The 10,466-nt window shown below is 41.1% G+C and overlaps 1 pseudogene across 1 annotated transcript in view; it reads left to right on the forward strand.

The window, feature by feature from the left end:
• Positions 1–563: 563 nt before the first annotated feature.
• LOC311139350 (chloride channel protein 1-like) overlaps positions 564–10,466 on the forward strand; it is a 22,576-nt pseudogene continuing 12,673 nt past the window's right edge. The window contains exon 1 of the transcript in view: positions 564–617. The product of the transcript in view is annotated as a chloride channel protein 1-like (transcript). The remainder of the gene's footprint in view (positions 618–10,466) is intronic.

The following is a 10,466-nucleotide window of genomic DNA, read 5'->3' on the forward strand; positions in this document are numbered from 1 at the left end:
TGCATGCGACCAGAAGTCCCCACAAGAATAGTAAACAAACAACAGTTTAACCAACTGTTTTTTTTTTTTGTCCCCACAAGGTCAACTGCTATTTCTAGGGGGTTTAGGGTTAAGGTTAGAATTAGTGTTCGGGTTAGAATTAGGTTTAGGGTTAGGGTTAGGAGCTAGGGTTAGTTTTAGAGTTAGGAGCTAGGGTTAGGTTTAGGGTTAGGGTTAGGGTTAAGGTCAGGTTTTGGGGTTAGGGTTAGATTTAGGGTTAGGGGTTAGGGAAAATTGGATTTTGAATGGGACTGAATTGTGTGTCCTCACAAGGCTAGTTATACAAGACTGTGTGTGTGTGTGTGTGTGTTGTACTTAATTGACCATACCTGTTAGTCATTGGGGACGATACTGTACTACCTCCCCTTGGACAAAAAGAAGGCAGGTACAGTCAGTCTTACAGGGATGTCTTAAAGGACAGGAAGGGACAGATGTAATATCCAGATAGAGGTTATATACAGTGTATATTAGAGAGCGGAAGGAGAGAGTGACAACATACAGCACCTGAGAAGAGGGGAGGGAAGATGCGGGAGCGCATCAACACTTTTGAGACAGGGCTGAACTTAGACCAGATTCTGGTAATTATTGATATTGATATTTTATTAGTCCTATTTATGCTTCTTTATTACGTTATAACATAACATAATTGCAAATGATTAAGAGGTCATGGTGACATTGTTTATGTTAGAATGTTACCTTTTTATTTACATCTGGTCTCAATTTGTGTTGTTCTCACATTTGTTATGTTCTCAATTTAAACTGCTTGACATCAATTTCTTAAGGAAATCAATATTGCAGTCAATCAACTAAAGAAAATATGTACATTGCATTTAAGAGATGTGCAAAGAGATACTGCACAGAGTTTGGAATATTCTCTTTAAACTATTGTGAATGAAATATTGACTCTTGGGGATGTCCTAAAACTGTGTGGTTACCCTTATAGGTTATATGTTAGGGTTTACTTGGGTGCTTTGAATTGTTATGGGAGTGTTGTTGTGGCACCCCTGTACCTTAAACTATGATTGGAGCCAATGATTTTCTACAGGGGTGAGTTTCCCTTACCTATTATAGATTACACATGTGTGAGAGTATGTGCATGCGTGTGTCAGTGTGTGTGTGTGTGTGTGTGTGTGTGTGTGCGTGTGTGTGTGTGTGTGCGTGCGTGTGTATGTGTGTGTACACGTGTGGTCAGCCCTGACAATATAGCCCTGTCTTGGGACACAAGGTTAATAATATAATCTGACCCAGTCACTGACGGACAGATACAGAGATTAGGACATGAGGCACCACACACTCATGAGTGACCCAGGAATCTGTTGTTATTATTCTTTTTTAATTAACTCTGAATGTCACACTGCCCTTCAGTCTCTGAATCTGTTAGCAGCTCTCACTCTCTCTCTGAGTCTCTCTCTACCCCTCTGTCTCGCTCTCTCTCTCATTCTCTCCCTGAATTTCTCTCTACCTTTCTCTCTCTCTCTTCTCTCTCTCTCTCTCTCTCTCTCTCTCTCTCTCTCTCTCTCTCTCTCTCTCTCTCTCTCTCATTCTGTCTCTCACACTCTCTCCCTGGGTCTCTCTCTACCCTTCTCTCTCTCTCTCTCTCTCTCTCTCTCTCTCTCTCTCTCTCTCTCTCTCTCTCTCTCTCTCTCTCTCTCTCTCTCTCTCAATTCAATTTCAATTTAAGGGCTTTATTGGCATGGGAAACGTATGTTAACATTGCCAAAGCAAGTGAAGTAGATAGTAAACAAAAGTGAAATAAACAATACATTTTAACAGTAAACATTACACTCAGAAGTTCCAAAAGAATAAAGACATTTCAAATGTCATATTATGTCTATATACAGTGCAAATAGGTAAAGTACAAATGGGAAAATAAATAAACATAAATATGGGTTGTATTTACAATGGTGTTTGTTCTTCACTGGTTGCCCTTTTCTTGTGGCAACAGGTCACAAATATTGCTGCTGTGATGGCACACTGTGGTATTTAACCCAGTAAATAAGGTTTATCAAAATTGGTTTGTAATCTGAGGGAAATATGTGTCTCTAATATGGTCATACATTTGGCAGGAGGTTAGGAAGTGCAGCTCAGTTTCCACCTCATTTTGTGGGCAGCGTGCACATAGCCTGTCTTCTCTTGAGAGCCAGGTCTGCCTACGGCGGCCTTTCTCAATAGCAAGGCTATGCACACTGAGTCTGTACATAGTCAAAGCTTTCCTTAAATTTGGGTCAATCACAGTGGTCAGGTATGCTGCCACTGTGTACTCTCTGTTTAGGGCCAAATAGCATTCTAGTTTGCTCTGTTTTTTTGTTAATTGTTTCTAATGTGTCAAGTAATTCTCTTTTTGTTTACCTCATGATTTGGTTGGGTCTAATTGTGTTGTTGTTGTTGTCTTGGGGCTCTGTGGGGTCTGTTTGTATTTGTGAACAGAGCCCCGGGACCAGCTTGCTTAGGGGACTCTTCTCCAGGTTCATCTCTCTGTAGGTGATGGCTTTGTTATGGAAGGTTTGGAAATCACTTCCTTTTAAGTGGTTATAGAATTTAACGGCTCTTTTCTGAATTTTGATAATTAGCGGGTATCGGCCTAATTCTGCTCTGCATGCATTATTTGGTGTTTTTCATTGTACACAGAGGATATTTTAGCAGAATTCTGCATGCAGAGTCTCAATTTGGTGTTTGTCCCATTTTGTGAATTCTTGGTTGGTGAGCAGACCCCAGACCTCACAACCATAAAGTGCAATGTGTTCTATAACTGATTTATGTATTTTTAGCCAGATCCTAATTGGTATGTCGAATTTATGTTCCTTTTGATGGCATAGAAGGTCCTTCTTGCCTTGTCTCTCAGATCATTCACAGCTTTGTGGAAGTTACCTGTGGCGCTGATGTTTAGGCCGAGGTATGTATAGTTTTTTGTGTGCTCTAGGGCAACGGTGTCTAGATGGAATTTGTATTTGTGGTCCTGGCAACTGGACCTTTTTTGGAACACCATTATTTTTGTCTTACTGAGATTTACTGTGAAGGCACAGGTCTGACAGAATCTGTGCAGAAGATCTAGGTGCTGCTGTAGGCCCTCCTTGGTTGGTGACAGAAGCACCAGATCATCAGCAAACAGTAGACATTTGACTTCAGATTCTAGTAGGGTGAGGCCGGGTGCTGCAGACTGTTCTAGTGCCCTCACCAATTCGTTGATATATATGTTGAAAAGGGTGGGGCTTAAACTGCATCCCTGTCTCACCCCACGGCCCTGTGGAAAGAAATGTGTGTGTTTTTTGCCAATTTTAACCGCACACTTGTTGTTTGTGTACATGGATTTTATAATGTCGTATGTTTTTCCCCCAACACCACTTTCCATCAATTTGTATAGCAGACCCTCATGCCAAATTGAGTCAAAAGCTTTTTTGAAATCAACAAAGCATGAGAAGACTTTGCCTTTGTTTTGGTTTGTTTGTTTGTCAATTAGGGTGTGCAGGGTGAATACGTGGTCTGTCGTACAGTAATTTGGTAAAAAGCCAATTTGACATTTGCTCAGTACATTGTTTTCACTGAGGAAATGAACTAGTCTGCTGTTAATGATAATGCAGAGGATTTTCCCAAGGTTGCTGTTGATGCATATCCAACGGTAGTTATAGGGGTCAAATTTGTCTCCACTTTTGTGGATTGGGGTGATCAGTCCTTGGTTCCAAATATTGGGGAAGATGCCAGAGCTAAGGATGATGTTAAAGAGTTTAAGTATAGCCAATTGGAATTTGTGGTCTGTATATTTTATCATTTCATTGAGGATACCATCAACACCACAGGACTTTTTGGGTTGGAGGGTTTGTATTTTGTCCTGTAGTTCATTCAATGTAATTGGAGAATCCAGTGGGTTCTGGTAGTCTTTAATAGTTGATTCTAAGATTTGCATTTGATCATGTATATTTATTTGCTGTTTGTTCTTTGTTATAGGGCCAAAAAGATTGGAGAAGTGGTTTTCCCACACATCTCCGTTTTGGATAGATAGCTCTTCGTGTTGTTGTTTGTTTAGTGTTTTCCAATTTTCCCAGAAGTGGTTAGAGTCTATGGATTCTTCAATTACATTGAGCTGATTTCTGACATGCTGTTCCTTCTTTTTCCGTAGTGTATTTCTGTATTGTTTTAGTGATTCACCATAGTGAAGGCGTAGGCTCAGGTTTTCTGGGTCTCTATGTTTTTGGTTGGATAGGTTTCTCAATTTATTTCTTAGGTTTTTGCATTCTTCATCAAACCATTTGTCACTGTTGTTACTTTTCTTCGGTTTTCTGTTAGAGATTTTTAGATTTGATAGGTAAGCTGAGAGGACAAATATACTGTTTAGGTTTTCCACTATTACAGTGGAACGTTTTGTCCAGGAAGTTGTCTAAAAGGGATTGAATTTGATGGTGCCTAATTGTTTTTTGGTAGGTTTCGACACTACTTTCGTTCCATCTATAGCATTTCTTAATATTATTCAGTTCCTTTGGCTTTGATGCCTCATGATTGAGTATTGCTCTGTTCAAGTGATTTTGCTGTGGTCTGATAGGGGTGTCAGTGGGCTGACTGTGAACGCTCTGAGAGACTCTGGGTTGAGGTCAGTGATAAAGTAGTCTACAGTACTACTGCCAAGAGATGAGCTATAGGTGTACCTACGATAGGAGTCCCCTCAAAGCCTACCATTGACTATGTACAGTTGAAGTCGAAAGTTTACATACACTTAGGTTGGAGTCATTAAAACTCGTTTTTCAACCACTCCACAAATTTCTTGTTAACAAACTATAGTTTTGGCAAGTCGGTTAAGACATCTACTTTGTGCATGACACAAGTAATTTTTCCAACAATTGTTTACAGACAGATTATTTCACTTAGAATTCACTGAATCACAATTCCAGTGGGTCAGAAGTTTACATACACTGAGTTGACTGTGCCTTTAAACAGCTTGGGAAATTCCAGAAAATGATGTCATGGCTTTAGAAGCTTCTGATAGGCTAATTGACATCATTTGAGTCAATTGGAGGTGTACCTGTGGATAGATTTCAAGGCCTACCTTCAAACTCAGTGCATCTTTGCTTAACATCATGAGAAAATCAAAAGCAATCAGCCAAGACCTCAGAAAAAAAATTGTAGACCTCCACAAGTCTGGTTCATCCTTGGGAGCAATTTCCAAACGCCTGAAGGTACCACGTTCATCTGTACAAAAAATAGTACGCAAGTATAAACACCATGGGACCACGCAGCCGTCATACCGCTCAGGAAGGAGACGCATTCTGTCTCCTAGAGATTAACGTACATTGGTGCGAAAAGTGCAAATCAATCCCAGAACAACAGCAAAGGACCTTGTGAAGATGCTGAAGGAAACAGCTACAAAAGTATCTATATCCACAGTAAAACGAGTCCTATATCGACATAACCTGAAAGGCCGCTCAGCAAGGAAGAAGCCACTGCTCCAAAACCGCCATAAAAAAGCCAGACTACGGTTTGCAATTGCACATGGGGACAAAGATCGTACTTGTTGGACAAATGTCCTCTGGTCTGATGAAACAAAAATAGAACTGTTTGGCCATAATGACCATCGTTATGTTTGGAGGAAAAAGGGGGTGGCTTGCAAGCCGAAGAACACAATCCCAAACGTGAAGCACGGGGGTGGCAGCATCATGCTGTGTGGGTGCTTTGCTGCAGGAGGGACTGGTGCACTTCACAAAATAGATGGCATCATGAGGAAGGAAAATTATGTGGATATATTGAAGCAACATCTTAAGACATCAGTCAGGAAGTTAAAGCTTGGTCACATTTTTTGTCATTTAGCAGACGCTCTTATCCAAAGCGACTTACTGTTAGTGAGTGCATACATTTTCATACTGGCCCCCGTGGGAATTGAACCCACAACCCTGGCGTTGCAAGCGTCATTCTCTACCAACTGAGCTACACGGGACTAAAAGCTACACAAATGGGTCTTCCAAATGGACAACGACCCCAAGCATACTTCCAAAGTTGTGGCAAAATGGCTTAAGGACAACAAAGTCAAGGTATTGGAGTGGCCATCACAAAGCCCTGACCTCAATTCTATAGAACATTTGTGGGCAGAACTGAAAAATCATGTGCGAGCAAGGAAGCCTACAAACCTGACTCAGTTACACCAGCTCTGTCAGGAGGAATGGGCCAAAATTCACCCAACTTATCGTGGGAAGCTTGTGGAAGGCTACCCGAAACGTTTGACCCAAGTTAAACAATTTAAAGGCAATGCTACCAAATACTAATTGAGTGTATGTAAACTTCTGACCCACTGGGAATGTGATGAAAGAAATAAAAGTAGAAATAAATCATTCTCTCTACTATTATTCTGACATTTCACGTTCTTAAAATAAAGTGGTGATCCTAACTTACCTAAGACAGGGAATTTGTACTAGGATTAAATGTCAGGAATTGTGAAAAACTGAGTATAAATGTATTTGGCTAAGGTGTATGTAAACTTCCGACTTCAACTGTACATACCCAGCGTGCAACAGAGCTGCAGGAGTTGTGATCCGTTTTTGTTGGTTATGTTGTCGTAGTTGTGCCTAGGGGGGCATATGGGGGAGGGAATGCTGTCACCTCCAGGTAGGTGTTTCTCCCCCTGTGTAATGAGGGTGTCAGGTTATTGTCCCATTCTGGCATTTAGGTCGCTACAGACTAGTACATGTCCCTAGGTCTGGAAATGATTGATTTCCCCCTCCAGGATGGAGAAGCTGTCTTCATTAAAGTATGGGGATTCAATTGGGGGGATATAGGTAGCACACAGGAGGACATTTTTCTCTGTTGAGATCATTTACTTTTGAATTTCTAGCCAAATGTAAAATGTTCCTGTTTTGAGTCCTGTTTTGAGTCCTGTTTTGATTCCTGTTGTTCCTCTCTCTCTCTCTCTCTCTCTCTCTCTCTCTCTCTCTCTCTCTCTCTCTCTCTCTCTCTCTCTCTCTCTCTCTCTCTCTCTCTCTCTCTCTCTCTCTCTCTCTCTCTCACTGATTCTCTCTCTACCCTTCTCTCTCTCTCTTCTCTCTCTCTCTCTCTCTCTCTCTCTCTCTCTCTCTCTCTCTCTCTCTCTCTCTCTCTCTCTCTCTCTCTCTCTCTCTCTCTCTCTTTCTCTCTCCCTCTCTCTCTCACTCTCTCTCTCTCTCTCTCCCTGTCTCTCTCACCCCCCCCCCTCTCTCTCTCTCTCTCTCTCTCTCTCTCTCGCTCTCTCACTCTTTCTCTCTCTCTCTCTCTCTCTCTCTCCCTGACTCTCTCTACCCCCCTCTCTCTCTCTCTATCTCTCTCTCTCTCTCTCTCTCTCTCTCTCTGTCTCTCTCTACCCCCTCTCTCTCTCTCTCTCTCTCTCTTGCCTTGTGTCTCTCTCTACCCCCCTCTCTCAATTCAATTTCAATTTCAATTTAAGGGCTTTATTGGCATGGGAAACGTGTGTTATTATTGCCAAAGCAAGTGAAGTAGATAGTAAACAAAAGTGAAATAAACAATAAATATTAACAGTAAACATTACACTCAGAAGTTTCAAAAGAATAAAGACATTTCAAATGTCATATTATGTATATATACAGTGTTGTAACAATGTGCAAATAGTTAAAGTACAAATGGGAAAATAAATAAACATAAATATGGGTTGTATTTACAATGGTGTTTGTTCTTCACTGGTTGCCCTTTTCTTGTGGCAACAGGTCACAAATCTTGCAGCTGTGATGGCACACTGTGGTTTTTCACCCAGTAGATAAGGGAGTTTATCAAAATTGGGTTTGTTTTCGAATTCTTTGTGGATCGCTGTAATCTGAGGGAAATATGTGTCTCTAATATGGTCATACATTTGGCAGGAGGTTAGGAAGTGCAGCTCAGTTTCCACCTCATTTTGTGGGCAGTGTGCACATAGCCTGTCTTCTCTTGAGAGCCAGGTCTGCCTACGGCGGCCTTTCTCAATAGCAAGGCTATGCTCACTGAGTCTGTACATAGTCAAAGCTTTCCTTAAGTTTGGGTCAGTCACAGTGGTCAAGTATTCTGCCACTGTGTACTCTCTGTTTAGGGCCAAATAGCATTCTAGTTTGCTCTGTTTTTTTGTTTGTTCTTTCCAATGTGTCAAGTAATTCTCTTTTTGTTTTCTCATGATTTGGTTGGGTCTAGTTGTGTTGTTGTTGTTGTTGTCCTGGGGCTGTGTGGGGTCTGTTTGTGTTTGTGAACAGAGCCCCAGGACAAGCTTACTTAGGGGACTCTTCTCCAAGTTCATCTCTCTGTAGGTGATGGCTTTGTTATGGAAGGTTTGGGAATCGCTTCCTTTTAAGTGGTTATAGAATTTAACGGCTCTTTTCTGGATTTTGATAATTAGCGGGTATTGGCCTAATTCTGCTCTGCATGCATTATTTGGTGTTTTACGTTGTACACGGAGGATGTTTTTGCAGAATTCTGCATGCAGAGTCTCAATTTGGTGTTTGTCCCATTTTGTGAATTCTTGGTTGGTGAGCGGACCCCAGACCTCAGAACCATAAAGGGCAATGGGTTCTATAACTGATTCAAGTATTTTTAGCCAGATCCTAATTGGTATGTCAAATTTTATGTTCCTTTTGATGGCATAGAAGGCCCTTCTTGCCTTGTCTCTCAGATCATTCACAGCTTTGTGGAAGTTACCTGTGGCGCTGATGTTTAGGCCGAGGTATGTATAGTTTTTTGTGTGCTCTAGGGCAACGGTGTCTAGATGGAATTTGTATTTGTGGTCCTGGCAACTGGACCTTTTTTGGAACACCATTATTTTTGTCTTACTGAGATTTACTGTCAGGGCCCAGGTCTGACAGAATCTGTGCAGAAGATCTAGGTGCTGCTGTAGGCCCTCCTTGGTTGGTGACAGAAGCACCAGATCGTCAGCAAACAGAAGACATTTGACTTCAGATTCTAGTAGGGTGAGGCCGGGTGCTGCAGACTGTTCTAGTGCCCTCGCCAATTCGTTGATATATATGTTGAAGAGGGTGGGGCTTAAACTGCATCCCTGTCTCACCCCACGGCCCTGTGGAAAGAAATGTGTGTGTTTTTTGCCAATTTTAACCGCACACTTGTTGTTTGTGTACATGGATTTTATAATGTCGTATGTTTTTCCCCCAACCCCACTTTCCATCAATTTGTATAGCAGACCCTCATGCCAAATTGAGTCAAAAGCTTTTTTGAAATCAACAAAGCATGAGAAGACTTTGCCTTTGTTTTGGTTTGTTTGTTTGTCAATTAGGGTGTGCAGGGTGAATACGTGGTCTGTCGTACGGTAATTTGGTAAAAAGCCAATTTGACATTTGCTCAGTACATTGTTTTCACTGAGGAAATGAACTAGTCTGCTGATAATGCAGAGGATTTTCCCAAGGTTGCTGTTGACGCATATCCCACGGTAGTTATTGGGGTCAAATTTGTCTCCACTTTTGTGGATTGGGGTGATCAGTCCTTGGTTGCAGATGTTGGGGAAGATGCCAGAGCTAAGGATGATGTTAAAGAGTTTAAGTATAGCTAATTGAAATTTGTGGTCTGTATATTTTATCATTTCATTGAGGATACCATCAACACCACAGGACTTTTTGGGTTGGAGGGTTTGTATTTTATCCTGTAGTTCATTCAATGTAATTGGAGAATCCAGTGGGTTCTGGTAGTCTTTAATAGTTGATTCTAAGATTTGCATTTGATCATGTATATTTTTTTGCTGTTTGTTCTCTGTTATAGGGCCAAAAAGATTGGAGAAGTGGTTTACCCATACATCTCCGTTTTGGATAGATAGCTCTTCGTGTTGTTGTTTGTTTAGTGTTTTCCAATTTTCCCAGAAGTGGTTAGAGTCTATGGATTCTTCAATTACATTGAGCTGATTTCTGACATGCTGTTCCTTCTTTTTCCGTAGTGTATTTCTGTATTGTTTTAGTGATTCACCATAGTGAAGGCGTAGGCTCAGGTTTTCTGGGTCTCTATGTTTTTGGTTGGATAGGTTTCTCAATTTCTTTCTTAGGTTTTTGCATTCTTCATCAAACCATTTATCACTGTTATTACTTTTCTTTGGTTTTCTGTTAGAGATTTTTAGATTTGATAGGGAAGCTGAGAGGTCAAATATACTGTTTAGGTTTTCTACTGCCAAGTTTACACCTTCACTATTACAGTGGAACGTTTTGTCCAGGAAGTTGTCTAGAATGGATTGAATTTGTTGTTTCCTAATTGTTTTTTGGTAGGTTTCAACACTACTTTCCTTCCATCTATAGCATTTCTTAATATTATTCAGTTCTTTTGGCTTTGATGCCTCATGATTGAGTATTGCTCTGTTCAAGTAGACTGTGATTTTGCTGTGGTCTGATAGGGGTGTCAGTGGGCTGACTGTGAACGCTCTGAGAGACTCTGGGTTGAGGTCAGTGATAAAGTAGTCTACAGTACTACTGCCAAGAGATGAGCTATAGGTGTACCTACCATAG

The sequence above is a fragment of the Coregonus lavaretus genome (genome assembly GCF_964263955.1).
Source record: "Coregonus lavaretus genome assembly, chromosome: 13".
NCBI lineage: Eukaryota > Metazoa > Chordata > Actinopteri > Salmoniformes > Salmonidae > Coregonus > Coregonus lavaretus.